The sequence below is a fragment of the Protopterus annectens genome, chromosome 17.part0, assembly GCF_019279795.1.
Source record: "Protopterus annectens isolate FY-2018-M chromosome 17.part0, PAN1.0, whole genome shotgun sequence".
NCBI lineage: Eukaryota > Metazoa > Chordata > Ceratodontiformes > Protopteridae > Protopterus > Protopterus annectens.
The window spans coordinates 99,241,348-99,259,288 of NC_056751.1; positions in this window are offsets into that span (position 1 = coordinate 99,241,348).

Sequence of the window (17,941 nt, forward strand, 5' to 3'; positions counted from 1 at the left end):
ACAGTAGGAGTGCCTGAAATTAGAGTATGATCTCACTGCACTCAGTTGAGGAGCAAATGAGATGGGCCCAGAAGGAGTATCCTAACACAAATTTACAAGAGGGGCGGGCAGTTTCAAAGCCACTAAGATTAACACCAAAAGAGAAACAGGAAGGGTGGGTGGGAAAACTAACTGAAGAACAGAGTCAAAACTTCCAGTTCAGTTAATATTCATGCAACACAATAAAATCAATTTAAATACTGTATTTGAAAAAAAGTGCAGATAAAGGTACTTAAATTCTCTTATACGTCCAGTTGAATACAGCTAGATCTTAGCTGGCCAAAGCTGAGGTTTTTAAGCAGAAAATATTTCAAACTGTACCAATTAAATAGGCAATGACAGGAAATCAAAGAATGTGGCTACCCCCATACCCGCAATTACTAACACATAATAAAATTCAAGCAAGCACTAACTGAAGAACAGAGTCAAAACTTCCAGTTCAGTTAATATTCATGCAACACAATAAAATCAATTTAAATATTGTAACCGCGGTGGTGGTGCTGCGGTAGCATTGTCGCCTCACAGTAAGACGCTATCTGGTTCGATTCTCAGCTAGAGCGTCTTCTGCGTGGAGACCTGCGTGAATGGGCGTACCTTCGTTGAAGGTTGTGCGTCAGGCCTGGCAAGCCGGTATGTAAAAATCAACTGTCAATCATTAGCGGACCGGAGTTCCGCTGTGGCGACCCCTAACCGGGAAAAGCCAAAGATAAATTATTTGAAAAAAAGTGCAGATAAAAGTACTTAAATTCTGTTATATGACCAGTTGAATACAGCTAGATCTTAGCCGGCCAAAGCTGAGGTTTTTAAGCAGAAAATATTTCAGACTGTACCACTTAAATAGCCAATGACAGGAAATCAAAGAATGTGGCTACCCCCACACCTGCAATTACTAACCGATAATAAAATTCAAGCAAGCACTAACTGAAGAACAGAGTCAAAACTTCCAGTTCAGTTAATATTCATGCAAGACAGTAAAATCAATTTAAGTAATGTAGACTGGAGTTCCGCTGTGGCGATCCCTAACTGGGAAAAAGCCGAAAGACACAAATTATTTGAAAAAAAGTGCAGATAAAGGTACTTAAATTCTCTTATACATCCAGTTGAATACAGCTAGATCTTAGCCGGCCAAAGCTGAGGGTTTATAAGCCATTATATTTTTGCTTCTAAATATTTTGGCTCACGATTTAATTATCCAGAAATGTCAGTTAGCAAGCAGACTACCGGAATACCTAAAAAAAAAAGCAAAGAAAAAGACAGAGACAGGCTGTCGAGGTCCACAACTGATGACGACTCTTCTCCTAAGCCAGTACTCAGTGAGGTGCTTGTGCAGCCCCTGATACCTGCTACTTCTGATTCGCAGGCCTCTACTGGGACCCATTCGGAGTCTGGTATGCCGTGAGATGCTCCAATTATGGAACCCATGGATGTCTCTACCTTAGATGGGTCCGGAGCCGTTGTGCAGGCACCGGCTTCTGAGGGTGTGTTCAGGCCTACAGATTTGTATATTAGACCAATGCCATCTTCCAAACTAAGGCCAAATTCTAAATCTATGTCTAAAAAACTGATGCCTGGGCCACATGTGCAGGGCCCCTATGCCTAAAAAACAAATTATCAAAATGGCTGAAGATTTAATTACTCTGATCAGGGGTAGCCAACCCTCTCCTTCTAAGAGGCATAGGCAAGACATTGATTATGAATCTTCTGAACAGGATTTTATTTCTTTTGACTCCTAATGAACAGGATTTGTCTGTACCTACTTATGAGGACTCTGATACAGAAGATTCCATTCCTTCTGCTTCTCCCCCTGAAGATTTTTCTTTTAGGGAAACTTTGCATACCTTAAGGGAACATTTCCACTGGGAAAGTCAGGATTTCTCTGAATCTAAAAAGAGACTTAAGAATTTTCTTCTTCTTCCTCAGCATAGGCCTTTGGCTAAACCTCCTGTTCTAGACATTGTTGATTGTTTTTCAGAATCTAGTATGGCTCCTGATTCTCTGCCTCCAGCTCCTTGTAAGCTAGACAGATACTACAGGGTTTCTGACTCCCATAAATTCCTTTTCAAAAATCCTATTGCAGATCCTGAAACCATTTCTCAGGGTCCCAAGGGCATTAAGGCCACTACTGCTAAAAATCCTACTCCTTCTGATAGAGATTCCAGGGCACTGGATAGATGGGGTAAGAAGGTTTACACTTCTGCAACCTTGGCAATCAGGGCTTTAAACTGTCAATTTCATATGCTTAAATATCAGCAGCATATCATGGGACTGCTTAAACAGAAAATTATGATAATTTCTGACTGTGTGGAAAATAAAGATTTACAGGATTTATTGCATTCAGCTGAACAAGTTGGAAAACATACTTTGCAATGTGGTTTTGATTCTTTGGAGGCCTCTTGCAGGGCTGCTTTAACTGGGTCTGTGCTAAGAAGGCACGCTTGGCTCAAAGAGCAAACTCTCCCTGATCATGTTAAAGTAAAATTGTTGGATGCTTCTTTACAACAGGACTGTCTCTTTGGTAATAAGGTTGAAGAAGTTTTAAAAAAGATGGAAGATAAAGCTAAATCTATGCAAACTGTGAAAGATTTCTTACAAGTGTAACCTCCAAGATTTAGTAGGCACTGGCCTACTAAGGAACTGGTCCTTTCCAGTTCCTTCAAGAGCCACTCAAGTCAAACCCAGACATTCCAAAGGCTCCAGGTTTCAGTCACGGGGGACTTTCAGAACAAAACAATGGGGTGCCTCCACCTCCAAATCTGGGAACAGCAAGGCACCTCCCTATGGTAAACGGTCTCAATGACTTCACTCTACACTCACCAAGCACTTGCCTTTTAGCCGCCCCTTTGGGGACTGGCTCTTCATGCAAAAAACTGTCAACTTATAACCCAGGACAAATGGGTTTTAAATATAGTATCCCAGGGATACATTTCCACACGTTGTCAATGCCAAACGGATGGCCAGACCTGCCCCCAAATCAGTGGGCAGAGGCCCAAAAACAAGTACTGTCCTTCATGAACATGGGGGCTATTCAACCAGTACCAAAAGTGGAAGAGGGACAAGGTTTCTATTCAAAACTTTTCCTTGTACCCAGAAAAGACAAATCATGGCATCCTATTCTGGACTGACCTACACATTTCTGGACATTCCAAAATTTGAGATGCTGACTCTTCAGTTACTTATGCTAGGCAAAGATGTCTGGTTGGTAACTAGACTTAAGAGGCTTACCTGCATATCCCAGTCAGGGAATCTTGCAGAAGATGCCTCCGCATCAAAGCAGGCTTCTTACATTACCAGTTCTCTGCACTGCCCTTTGGCTTATCTACTGCGCCCAGGGTCTTCACTAAGTGCCTGGCTCCAGTAATTGCATTTTGCAAGCAAAGAAATATTCAAATATATCCATACCTGGACGGTTGTCTAATTCAGGCAGAAAACAAGGGCATTCTTCTAAAGCATCTGGCAGTTGTAAAAAGGGTTCTAACTTGTCTAGGGTACACCATAAACAAAAAGAAGTCACAACTGGTTCCCTCTCAGAAAATTACATTCCTGGGTGCAAGCTTGAATACAACTGCCCAGATGGCTTACCTTACGCCAGAAAAGCAAATTCATTTGGTAACTTACTTCAAACGGGTGGCCACAAAAACCCTGCTATCTGCAAGACAAATTCTGCAAGCTTTGGGGTTCATGGCCTCCTGCATTCTTCTAATTCCATATGAAAGACTGCATATGAGGAAACTTCAGTGGTACTTAAAAAGTTTATGGAGTCAACATTGTCACAGTCTGGAAACAATGATTCCTGTCATACCTTGCCTGCAACTAGAGTTCCTATGGTGGGCAGAGGCCTGCCACCAAAACAAGGGACTGCCATTCACTCCACCCCCTGCTGCCCAAACCCTAACTACAGACTCATCAGACTATGCTTGGGGGGGCTCATCTGGCAGGGAAGTGCATTCAGGGCAAATGGAGCCCAAATCAAATGCAACTTCATATCAATCAGAAAGAGATGCTAGCTGTACGGAATGCACTGACAGCCTTTAAGGACTACCTTTATCCAGGACAATTAATTATAGACAGACAACACCGCAGATGTCCTTCAAGAATGCAACTGCAGTCCTGACATATGGGTTGTCCTGCCTCAGGCAGCCCTTCGGTCGGCCGGATTCCAAAGTCTGGGTCCGGTGTCAGCTGATGTCACCTCCTCCCCGACGTCAGAGCGGCTGGAGTATAAAGGCATCCGCCGACGCCATCTTCTTCAGTCTTTCTTGCCGCGCGGTGCCCGAAGCAGAAGCAGTTCGCAAGTGCCGGTCGGTCAGCTCCTGTGTTTTCAGTTACCGAAGTCATCTAAAAGCCAAGTACCCCGTTGGGGAACATTTTTTCTTTCCTCAGCCGATGTCAGAAAAAATTGAAAAAGTTAATTGTTTGTCTTGTGGTAAACAAATACCTCATAAGGACTTCCATTCTTACTGCCTCCCTTGCCTGGGACCAGACCACGACGTCTCGGCCTGTGCTTGCTTTAATAAGCGCACACTCAGGCGCCGGGCAGAATTTGCCGAAGACTTTTTTTGGCAAATCTTTCGCTTATATCATGCCGTCGGAACAACCGACAGCACAATCTACCAAAAACGCAAGGACCGGGACCGACATCCTCGGCCCACGTCATCCACCGATACCACGCCAAAGCCCTCCACGAGTGCATCAGCCCCTTCGGAAGTGGTAATTCAACTGCCCCAGGCCGACGCCATCGCTTTAACACGTTCTTCAGTCCCGGAGATCTCAACGGTGCCGGTTGTTGATTTTCCTCCAGAAACCGAAGCTCTAGATTTACCCGACACCATTCCTGTGGACAAGGTTACCCCTGCACGTGGGGCAGCTAGGCCTCCGGTATCCATGTCCATCAAGGCCTTTGCACGTGCTAAGGCTGCCAGCCAGGCCAAGGCCCATCCTAAATCTACTTCTCAGGGCCCCTCTTCTGATAGACAGATCATGACTCTTGCTGCAGATCTAATCTCTCTTATCAGGGGTTCTCAGCCGCACCCAGACAGAGGTTCACAGCCGCCTGCAGATAAAAGGCCTAGAACTGAGCAGACTGACACCCTCTCTTCAGATGAAGCCTCTGGGGATTCAGAGCACTCAGATACCCAGGAAGAATCCTTCCAGGCCTATGAGGACTCGGATGCTGAGGATTCAATTCCCTCTGCCTCCCCTCCAGAGGATATTTCTTTTGGTGAAGTTCTCCACTCCATGAGAGAACATTTTCAGTGGCAGGGTCAGGAATTTTCTGACTCCAGGAAAAGGCTATACGTACCTTCCTTAAGCTACCTCAACACAGACCTTTAGCTATTCCTCCAGTGTTGGATGTCCTTGATGATGTATACTCGGACTCCAGTGCTTCGCGTGATTCTCTCCCTCCTGCTCCTGTCAGGCCTGACAGATATTACAGGGTCCCTGAAACCCATAAGCATCTCTTTAAGGCCCACTCTGTGGATCTAGAAACTATTTCACAGGGCCCCAAAGGAGTGACTACTTCCTCGGCCAAAAACCCTCTGCCCGCTGACAGGGAAGCTAGGTCCCTGGAGAGTTGGGGCAAAAAAGTTTATACCTCTTCCACCCTTGCCATGAGGTCACTCAACTGCCTTTTTCATATGTTTCAGTACCAGGATTACTTAATGGATGATTTTCAGAAAAAGTTAGCCTCTCCTAAGCCTATAGATAGAAAGGCATTGCAGGATTTGCTTCATAATACTCAGCAGGTTAGCAATCATTTTCTTCAGTGCGGTTATGATGCATTAGAAGCTTCATGTAGGGCAGCCATGACAGGGGCCGTTATATGTAGACATGCTTGGTTGAAAGAACAGCCACTACCAGACCATGTTAAAGTTAAGCTCCTGGGTGCACCTCTGGAAAAACAGAAGCTTTTTGGTGCTAATGCACAGGATGTGTTGAAGTCTATTGAGGAAAAGGCAAAATCAGTACAGACAGTCCAGGATTTCCTCCAGGTTCAGCCTCCCAGATTCAGCAGGAATTGGCCCTCAAAGAATTGGTCCTTTCCAGACTCAGACAAGTTTCAAAGGGGAAAAAACAGGCGTGCTCGAGGTAGAGGGCAGTACCGAGGCTCCTACAGGGGCCGCCAATGGCAACCACCAAAATCAGTGAAGTGGCGCAGGGAGTTCACCTGCACCACAGGGACAATCACAATGACTTGACTTTCACTCTGCCTACCAAGGCTGAAAGAGAAGCACCTCTAGGCGGAAAATTATCCTTATTCTCAAAGAACTGGCACATTTTAACCAAGGACAAATGGATTCTGGACGTAATAGACCGAGGTTACAGGTTCCACTTCCACACCTTGCCAACGAGACAAGGCATGCCAAACCTGCCACAAAATCAAAGGGCAGAGGCACTCTTACAAGTTTCAAAGCTGTTACAAATAAAAGCTATAGAAAAGGTTCCTCCTCAGGAACAAGGCCAGGGATTCTATTCAAGACTGTTCCTTGTTCCAAGAAAAGAAAAGCAATGGAGGCCTATACTGGACTTGTCCGTTCTAAACACCTTTCTCATTGTGCCAAAATTCAAAATGCTGATGTTACAACAACTCCTTCCCATGCTGGGCAAGGGGTCTTGGCTGGTTACTCTGGACCTCAAGGAGGCATACCTGCATGTCCCAATCAGACACAGCTGCAGAAGATACCTCAGATTTCTTGCAGGAACAGAGCATTATCAATTCTCAGCATTGCCGTTTGGCTTATCTACTGCGCCCAGAGTATTCACGAAATGCCTGGCATCAGTAGTGGCACATTGCAGACTCCAGGGGATTCAAATATACCCTTATCTGGACGACTGCCTCATACAAGCAGACAGCAAACAAACCTTGATAAAAAACTTGGACTATGTCATTCAGTTGCTACAGGCTTTGGGATACACAGTCAACATTCAAAAATCAAGACTAGTGCCATCCCAAAAGATTATTTTTCTAGGAGCAAAACTGGACACACAATCACAAATGGTTTTCCTCAGAGGAGAAACAACAGCATTTGCCAGATTACTTCAAAAGCCTAGCAAAACTTACCCAGCTGACCGCAAGGAAGATCCTGCAGGCCCTGGGTTTCATGGCATCTTGCATTCTTCTGATCCCTCTGGCAAGACTACACATGAGAACTACAATGGTACCTAAAAAGCTTATGGTCTCAACACAGCCACAACCTAGAAGACGTAATACCACTCATTCCATGCCTGCAAAGGGAATTTTTGTGGTGGGCTCAAGCAAGCCATTTAAACAAAGGCATGCCTTTCAACAAAGTTCAAGCAAGTCAAACCATTACAACAGATGCCTCGGATCATGGATGGGGGGGCACACATGGAGGACAGATGCATTCAAGGTCAGTGGACTCCCACGGAAATGCCTCTGCACATAAATCAAAAAGAGATGTTGGCAGTGATACATGCAATAGAAGCCTTTGGAAAATCTCTTCAACAAGGCCATCTGCTAATAAGGACAGACAACACCACTGTCATGTGGTATATAAACAAACAAGGAGGCATTTGCTCGTATCCCCTCTGCAGACTAACAATGGCTCTTTGGGAAAAGTCCCTGAAACTGAACATCCATTTGCAATCCCAGTTTGTTCCGGGCAAGGACAATGTTCTGGCGGACAGGTTGAGCAGAAATTTCGTGGATCCACACGAATGGATGCTGCATCCACACATTTTCTCACAAATAACAACTGCATGGGGAAGACCGGACATAGATCTCTTTGCTTCTCATCTCAATCACCACCTGGACAGGTTCTGCTCAAGGACACACCATCCTCTAGCCTGGAGAACGGATGCTCTCTCCTTCAGCTGGAATACCCTAAAACTCTATGCATTCCCTCCTCTACCATTACTGACCAAGGTGTTACTGAAGATCAAAGCAGAGCAACCAAAAGGAATATTGATAGCTCCAGACTGGCCGAGGCAGCATTGGTATCCCTTGCTACTGAGCATAACTCACACCAAACCGTGGCCCTTGCCCCAATGGCCTCTGCTCCTGACTCAACACAATTACAGGACTGTTCATAAAAACCTGCAAACATTACAACTGACAGCCTGGAGGGTTCCATGACTTTGACCCATGTCCCCCTCTCCGAAAAGGTTCAGGAAATCTTGCTGGAAGCACGCAGACCTTCCACCAGAAAAACCTATTCGGCCAAGTGGAAGAGATTCATCATCTGGAATGCCAAAAAGGACCAGGATGCATCCGTGATGGGCATACCTCAAATATTAGAATACTTGGCAGTAATGTTTCATAGTGGCCTCTCATATTCTTCCATTAAAATTCACGCTTCAGCAATCAGCAAATTACAACTGTGACCCACCTGTGTTTTCGCATCCCTTGCTAAGGCAGTTTCTAAGAGGGATAAAGAATATCAAACCTCCCAGAAAACCACCAGTTCCTGCATGGGACCTCAACTACATCTTGGAAAAATTAACTCTTCCTCCTTTTGAACCAGCAGCATCTTCAGAAATGCAATTTCTCTCCTGGAAAACGGTCTTCCTGTTGGCAGTTACCTCAGCAAGAAGAGTATCGGAGATACAGGCCCTCATGGCAGTACCTCCCTTTCTCATTTTTCATCAGGACAGAGTTTCTCTAAGGACCAATCCTTCATTCATGCCAAAAGTGATATCCAGGGTGTCTCTAAATCAAGCAATTCACCTGCCTACCTTCTTTCCCAATCCTCAAAATAAAGGGGAAAAGCTGCTGCATACTTTAGACATACACAGACAATTACGCTACTACTTGGACAGAACAAAGACCACCAGGAAGTCTGACCAACTATTTGTAGCCTATGCTGCTGGAGTGCAAGGAAAGGCAGTCTCCAAACAAACAATTTCAAAATGGATTGGACACTGCATCAGATTCTGTTACTCCTTCCATGGAAAGGGTGTACCAGCCAATATTAGGCCACACTCAACCAGAGCTATAGCCACATCCACAGCCTTTCTAAGAGGAGTGGCTACAAAGGACATTCTAGAGACTGCTACATGGAGCTCCGTGCATACATTGACCAAACACTACAACCTGCCTTTATACTCCAGATCCCGAGCAGGCTTTGCTTCTGCAGTCCTGCAGGGTCTTTTAGCTACACCATCCCTTAACTAGATCCTACCACCCCCAGCTTGGCTATGGTATTCAACCCATATGTCAGGACTGCAGTTGCATTCTTGAAGGACATAGTACAGTTTTGTACCTACCATAAATGTAGATGTCCGATAGATATGCAACTGCAGTCAGATTTTTCCCTCCCTCCTACCCCTCTGCTTTTTTCCTTGGGTCCATTCCCCCTCTCCTTTTTAGCTGGGGATATCTGTTATGGTGTATCTGTTTATTACTGTTGTGCATGTCTGGAATTTTTTGCTTATCCATTCACAAAATTTAGCCTTCCTTGGAGGGCACCTGGCATCTGGGGCAAGAAACACTGAAGAAGATGGCGTCGGCGGATGCCTTTAAACTCCAGCCACTCTGACGTCGGGGAGGAGGCGACATCAGCCGACGCCGGACCCAGATTTTGGAATCCGGCCGACCGAAGGGCTGCCTGAGGCAGGACAACCCATATGTCAGGACTGCAGTTGCATATCTATCGGACATCTACATTTATGGTAGATACAAAACTGTACTTTCTGTGGCACATAAACAAGCAGGGGGGGTACACACTCCTACCCCCTTTGCAGACTAGCCATGGCATTGTGGAACACAGCCTTGACCTACCAGATACAACTACAAGCTCAATTCCTGCCAGGAAAGCTGAATACTCTGGCAGACGAACTAAGCTGAAATCTCATGGACCCACACGAACGGAAACTGGAACCACAGATTTTCAACATGTTGACACGCAAATGGGGGAGTCCAGACAGTTCTGGGGTGAGGCAAAAGGATCTATCAGTTGGACAAATTCTGCACAAGAACTCATCACAAAAAAGCCTGGAAAGTGGGATGCTCTATCATTCAGCTTGAAAAACCTATCAGTCTATGCTTTTCCCCCTCTGCCCTCCAAAGGTCTACTAAAAGTCAAACAGGGCAAACCAAAAATGATTCTGATTGCTCCGGATTGGCCTCGCCAACACTGGTACCCACTCCTGCGCAATGTCACACCTTCCACCGTGGCACCTGCCTCAGACACCTTACTTACTGTCTCAGCAGAACAACCAAATTCTGCACACTCTGCTCCAAACTTTGAATCTTGCAGGGTGGCTAATCACCTAAATTCACCCTTAGCATCCCTCAGCAAATCTGTGATGGATGTCATTTTGGAGGCGAGGAGGCCTAGTACTAGAAAATCTTATGCTGACAAATGGAAAAGATTCTGTGCCTGGAACCAGTCGCAAGGAGTAAGCACAGCAGTGCCCAATATTCCTCAGATTTTACAATACTTAACTGACATGCTTCACAAGGGCCTGTCCTTTTCTTCCATAAAAATCCATGCCTCAGCCATTTCAGCTCATTACAACACAGTACCTCCCTTCTTCTCTCATCCTGTGCTAAAGCAGTATCTCAGAGGGGCCAAAAACTTAAGACCACCCAGGAGAGCTCCAACCCCTGCCTGGGACCTCAATTTTGTATTGGAAAAACTCACTCTCCTTCCTTTCGAGCCAGCTGCTACTGCAGACTTAAAATGTCTCTCCTGGAAAACAGCTTTGCTTTTAGCAGTCACTTCAGCTAGAAGGCTTTCTATATTACAGGCTCTTATGGCAGTGGAGACTCTCATTATTTTTCATGCAAACAGGGTGTCTCTCAGGACCAATCCATCCTTCATGCCCAGGGGTGGTATCCAGTGTGGCTCTTAATCAGACCATTCATTTGCCAACTTTCTTTCCCAATCCACAGAACAAGGGTGAGCGGATTCTGCATTCATTGGATGTACACAGACAACTTAGATTTTACTTGAACAGGACAAAATCTCTAAGAAAATCTGAACTACTACCGGTGGCATTTGCTGCAGGGGCAGAGGGAAAGGCTATTTCAGAGCAGACTATTTCCAAATGGATAAGCCATTGTATTTGTTTCTGCTATATGCACCATGGTAAAACTATCCCCCAGGGGATCAGATCCCATTCCACTAGGGCTGCATCTGCTTCTACAGCCTTTCTCAGAGATGTTCCTACCAGAAACATTCTAGAAGCTGCTACCTGGAGCTCAGTTCATACGTTCACCAAACATTACCATTTACCTTTCCTCTCTAAATCCAGAGCTGGTTTTGCCACTGCTGCCCTGCAGAGCCTTATAGATGGTCCTAATGCTGTATAAATCCATCCTCCCAACCATAGCTTTGGGAATCTACCCAAATGTAATGACTGCAACAGTGAAACACGAAGAACATAGTACAGTTGTGTATACTTAACATAAATATAGATGTTTGAGTGTATTCACTGTTGCAGTCCTGGTTACCCTCCCTCCAGCCCCCTTTTGTTTGGAGGTATATTTTTTTGTCTCTTTAATATAAAATTTTCTCCCCACTTGGGGGGCACCTGACATCTGGGGCAAGAAAAACTGATGTAATGACGTCGGCTGCATGTTTTATTACCCCTGACGTCATGGAAGAAGGGACAGCAACTGACGCAGGATTCAGATTACCCAAATGTAATGACTGCAACAGTGAATACACTCTAACATCTACATTTATGGTAAGTGTACACAACTGCACTTTCTCAGCAGTAAGGCCCATGCTTCCAGTAGCTATCTGAAATGTTTGTCTCATGTATAGCTTTAGCTCAAAAATTTGTCACTAATTTCTGGTGTGCAGATGTGGGCCTACCTAAAGTTTAGCTTCAGCAATTAATTTTTCACAACCACTCTTACCTCATGTAAAAGTAAATGTGGTCCGAGTCCTATATACAGACTCTGTCTCTGCCCAATTTCCAAACTGTATGGTGGTGGTGTGCTTTTTTAAGCCAGCAGTCTTGAATCTTGTATATGTTATGGATTTCCTACAGTTTGGGTATTGTATCCTTTCATTTGCCACAAAGTGTTCTTATTTTAGCTAATCCGTGTTGTACAAACTTCTTCATAGATAGCTACACAAAGATAACTTTGCAAAATAACCAGTTTGCTAGTCTGTTCTTTAACACTTAGTTACATATCTGACCTGCATGAACAAATTTGTCCATGGTTACAGATGTTCGTGTTACACTGCTGCAGTCATTACACTTGGGTTATCCTGCCGTCAGGCGGTTCCCCAGTCGGCCTGAGTTCCAAAGTCTTGGTCCGGCATCTGTTGCTGTCGCCTCCTCCCTGACGTCAGTGCGGCAGGGGTATACAAGATGCAGTCAACGCCATTTTCCCCAGTCTTTCTTGCCGCACAGTGCCCGAAGCAGAAGCAATTCGCAAGTGCCGGTCGGCCGACTCCTGAGATTTTTATTCCGAATCCAGAACCGAAGTCTTCTACAAAGCTAAGTACCCCATTGGGGAAACTTTTTCTTGCCTCAGACAGATGTCAGTAAAAGTTAATAACTGTATTTCTTGTGGGAAGCAAATACCTCATAAGGATTTTCACTCCTATTGTATTCTATGCCTAGGCTCAGACCACAACGTTACTGGTTGTCTGTTTTGTGTTAGGTTTAACAAGCGCACTATTAAACTTTGGCTTGATTTTGCCCGACATTAGTTTGGCAGAAAATTCAATTACGCCATGCCATCGGAACTTCCGACGACCAGATTACATAAAAAGCGCAAAGACAAGGACAGGCATCCGAGGCCCAAAACTGACTACGAGGCCTCTTCTAGGCCGGTCGCCGGTTGTCTGTTTTTCAGAGAGGCGCCTACGCAGCCCCTTACGACCGCATTCACAGAACCACAAACCGCCTCCGACTCCCACGTGGAGCTGGCTGGGCCTTCGGACGTTCTATGTTCTCAGCCCACCGAAACTAACCCTTCTGAGGGGACCGAAGTAGCTGAGCAATCCACAGCTTCAGAGGGTGTCTTCAGGCCTTCCCAGTTAACCATTAAACCCTCTGCTAAGTCTAAAGCCCCATTTAAAAACAAAGAAACAGTCACAGCATTCTCCAGGACAGGTTTCCATGCCTAAGAAACAAATGCTCAAAATGGCCGAAGACCTCATCACCCTGATCAGGGGGTCCCATCCCCCCCTGATAAAAGGCCCAGACAGGATGCAGATTATGAATTTTCCGACCAGGTGTCCATTTCTTCAGATTCATCCTCAGACCTAGGATATTCCTTACCCCCTTATGAGGATTTGGATGCTGAGGAATCCAAGAAAAGGCTCAGAGACTTCCTTTTATTGCCTCAGCACAGGCCCCTTGCTATTCTGCCAGTGTTAGATATTGTGGATGATGTGTACACTGAATCCATCTTAAACCCTGACTCCTTACCTCCAGCCCCAGTTAAACCTGATAGATATTAGAGTCCCTGACTCTCGCAAATTTCTGTATAAAAGCCCTGTTGCTGACCCTGAAACTATTTCTCAGGGACCCAAAGGGATTAAGGCCTCATCAGCAAAAAACCCAGTTCCCTTTGACAGAGATTCCAGAGCATTAGGCAGATGGGGAAAGAAAGTATATACGTCTGCAACTTTAGCAATGAGAGCCTTAAATTGCCAGTTTCATATGCTAAAATATCAGCATTTTTTATTGTCTCAGTTTAAACAAAAGATGCTTCCAGATTCAGATCCTCCTAATTTTAAAGAAATGCAGGATTTATTGCATGCAGCTGAACAAGTGGGAAAACATACTTTGCAATGTGGGTTTGATTCCTTAGAGGCCTCCTGTAGAGCAGTAGTTACAGGCTCTGTCATTAGAAGGCATGCTTGGTTTAAAGAACATACGTTACCAGATTATGTTAAAGCAAAATTATTGGATGCACCTTTGCAAAGGGATGTGTTGTTTGGAGTTAAGGCAGAGGAGGTATTAAAGAAGATGGAGGATAAGGCAAAATCCATGCAAACGGTGAAGGATTTCTTACAGGTTCAGCCTCCTCGTTTTAGCACAAATTGGCCAACAAAGAACTGGTCCTTTCCAGTCGCAGACAGACCTCAAAGAGGCAAATACAGACGTCCAAGAGGTAGAGGTCAAGCACAAGGTCCTTACAGGCCTCGGCAATGGGGTACACCAGGCCAGAAAGAAGGAGAAGCAGCCTCTATGACTTCCCTCTGCAGCTGCCAAACAGTTCTCTCTTGGCAGCCCCCTTAGGAGGAAAACTGGCACTTTCTATCACAATTGGCATTGCATCACCAAAGACAAATGGGTTCTCAAACATTGTATCACAAGGTTACAGGTTCCAATTTCACACTTTGCCAAGGTTAAAAGGAATGCCAAATCTGCCACCGAATCAATGGGCAGAGGCTAAAAAACAAATTACAGCACTCTTGGTCATGAGAGCTATTCAAAAGGTACCACCACAGGAGCAAGGACAAGGATTTTATTCAAGACTTTCTGGTTCCCAGAAAGGACAAAGCCTGGAGACCCATTCTGGATCTTTCTTCTCTAAACACTTACCTGGATGTTCCGAAATTCAAAATGTTAGCACTACAGCAGCTTCTTACCATGCTGGGCAAAAAAGCTTGGCTCGTGACTTTGGACCTCAATGAGTCATACCTGCATGTCCCGATCAGACAAAACTGCAGAAGATACCTCCGATTTCTAGCTGGTTCAATGCACTATCAATTCTCTGCACTGCCCTTTGGCTTATCTGCTGCACCCAGGGTCTTCACAAAGTGCCTGGCACCAGTAATTGCATTTTGCAGGCAAAAAGGAATTCAAATTTATCCATACCTGGACGACTGCCTGATTCAAGCAGAGAGCAAGGACATTCTTCTAAAGCATCTGGCGTTCGTAAAAAATTAAGTTGCCTGGGGTACACGGTAAATGAAAAGAAATCAAAACTAGTGCCCTCACAACAGGTAATATTCCTGGGTGCCATCTTGAACACAACGGCCCAGATGGCTTATCTCATGCCAGAGAAGCAAGGACAACTGACTCAATACTTTCAATTGATGGCAACAAAGACCCAACTCCCTGCAAGAAAAATTCTGCAGGCCTTGGGCTAGGTGGCATCTTGCATACTACTAATTCCATATGCCAGACTTCATATGAGGAAACTACAATGGTACCTAGAGAGTGTATGGTCTCAACACTGTCAAAGTTTGGAAACAGTTATACCACTAATTCCTTGCTTTCAACAGGAGTTTCGATGGTGGGCTCAAGCTTGTCACCTCAACAAGGGACAGCCTTTTACTCAACCCACAGCCAGGCAAACACTGACAACAGATTCATCGAATTATGCCTGGTGAGCAGACATGGCAGGAAAATGTATTCAGGGCGAGTGGCCCACAGAGCAAAGGCATCTTCACATCAATCAAAGAGAGATGCTAGCTGTACAAAATGCACTTATAGCTTTCAAGGACCTGCTACATCAGGACAACTACTACTAAAGACGGGCAACACCACAGTTATGTGGTACATAAACAAGCAAGGGGGCACTCACTCCTACCCCCTCTGCAGACAAGCCATGACCTTGTGGAACACAGCTCTAGACTACCAAATTCACCTGCAAGCACAATTCCTGCCAGGAGAGAAAAACACACTGGCAGACGACCTAAGCAGAAACATCATGTATCCCCACGAATGGGAATTGAATCCACAAGTATTCAGAATGATAACACAAAAATGGTGGAGCCCGGACATAGATCTGTTTGCACCCCCAATGAACTGCCAGCTTCAGAAATTCTGCACAAGGAGCTACCATCCACAAGCATGGAAAGTGGATGCCCTCTCATTAAGCTGGAAAAACCTGCAAGTATACGCTTTCCCTCCTTTACCTCTCCTTCCAAAGGTACTCATAAAAGCCAGACAAGAAGAGCCAAAGATTATACTGATTGCACCAGACTGGCCACGCCAGCACTGGTACCCAATCTTAAAGAACTTAGCAAAAGAACCACCCTGGATTTTGCCTCAAATCCCACATTTGCTGACACAGCACAACAATCGGATACTTCACAGCCAGCTAAAGACTTTAAACCTAGCTGCTTGGAAAATTCCTTAGTCGAGCAAGCAATGCCTCTCTCCAAAGCTGTTATGGATGTCATTCTGGAGGCCAGAAGGCCTAGCACCAGGAAAGCCTACTCTGATAAATGGAAGAGATTCTGTGCCTGGAACTAGGTGCACAACCTTGACCCTCTTGTCCCAAACATTCCTCAGATACTTCAATATTTAACTGAGATGCTGGACAAAGGACTCTCCTCATCAATCAAGATCCACGCCTTTGCCATTTCTGCTCATTACAACACAGATCCACCAATTTTTTCTAATCCTTTTCTCAAACAGTACCTCAGAGGGGCTAAAAATATAAGCCTGCCCCGTAGAGCACCTACCCCAACTTGGGACCTCAACTTTGTTTTGGAAAAATTAACTTTACCTCCTTTTGAGCCAGCTAACATAGTAGAATTAAAATACATCTCCTGGAAAACTGCTCTGCTACTGGCAATAACATCAGCACGAAGAGCGTCAGAATTACAGGCACTAATGGCAGTGGAACCTTTCCTCATTTTCCACCAGGACAGGGTGTCTTTAAGAACTATCCCTACGTTTATGCCAAAGGTGGTATCAAGTGTGGCTCTAAACCAATCTATTCATTTGCCAACTTTCTATCCAAAACCACAGAACAAAGGGGAGAGGCTACTACATTCTTTGGACATTCACAGGCAGATGTCCTTCATGGATGCATCTGCAGTCATAACAAGTGGGTTGTCCTGTCGTCAGGCAGCCCTGCAGTCGGCCGGATTCCAAAGTCCGGGTCCGGCTTCGGCTGATGTCGCACTCCACCCGACGTCATCTCTGTTGGTCTTCGGGTATAAAAGCATCAGCCGACGCCATTTTCCTCAGTCTTTCTTGCCGTGGCGCCCAAGCAGAAGCTGTTCGCAAGTGCCGGTCGGTCGGATCCAGAGATTACTTCTACCGAATACTACTTCAAGACTTCTAAAGCTAAGTACCCGTTGGGGACTCTTTCTTGCCTCAGCCGATGTCAGAAAAGTTAACAATTGTTTAACCTGTGGGAAACAAATACCTCATAAAGATTTCCACTCTTACTGTCTGCCTTGTTTAGGCCCAGCCCACGACGTAGCAGCCTGTTCGCCTGTGCCTCTTTCAACCGAAACGCTTAGGCGTCGGTCGGAGTTTGCAGAACAGTTTTTCGGTACTGATTTTGCGTACATTATGCCGCCGGATCCTCCGACTACCCAATCTTCCAAAAACGAAAGATAAAGACCGACACTCGCGGTCCGCGGTTTCGCCGAAACCACGGCAAAGCAAATCATGAGTGTCTCGGTTTCGGCGAAACCGAAAACTGCTCAAAGTACAGCTGAACCTATTCTTACAACTGAGGCCCCTGCTACAATTCTTGAATCGACCTCAGAAATTTTACCCACTACGGTGGTTGACTTATCAGACACCATCCCTTGGATGTCTCTACCCCAGCACGTGGTGCTGCTAGGCCTCCAGCAGCCATGTCCATTAAGGCCTTCGCCAGGGCTAAAGCAGCCAAGACTACTAAATCAGTGCCTGTTAAACCCCTCATCCAGGCCCTCTTCTAGTTCTCAAATGCTTTCTTTGGCAGAAGATTTAATTTCTTTAATTAGAGGATCTCAATCTCACCCAGACAGGGCCTCTCAGCCCCCAGGGAAGAGACCTAGGGCAGGGCCCCCTGAGCCAGTGTCTTCTGATGATTCTGCTGATGAATCAGACATAACTGACCAGCCTGAGGCTCCCTTCTCCAATTTTGAAGATTCTGATGCTGAAGAATCCATTCCAGCTGCTTCCCCACCAGAAGAATTCTCCTTTGGGGAAACCTTGCATGCCATGTGAGAACAGTTCCAATGGCAGCAACAGGATTTTTCAGACTCCAGAAAAAGACTTAGGACCTTTC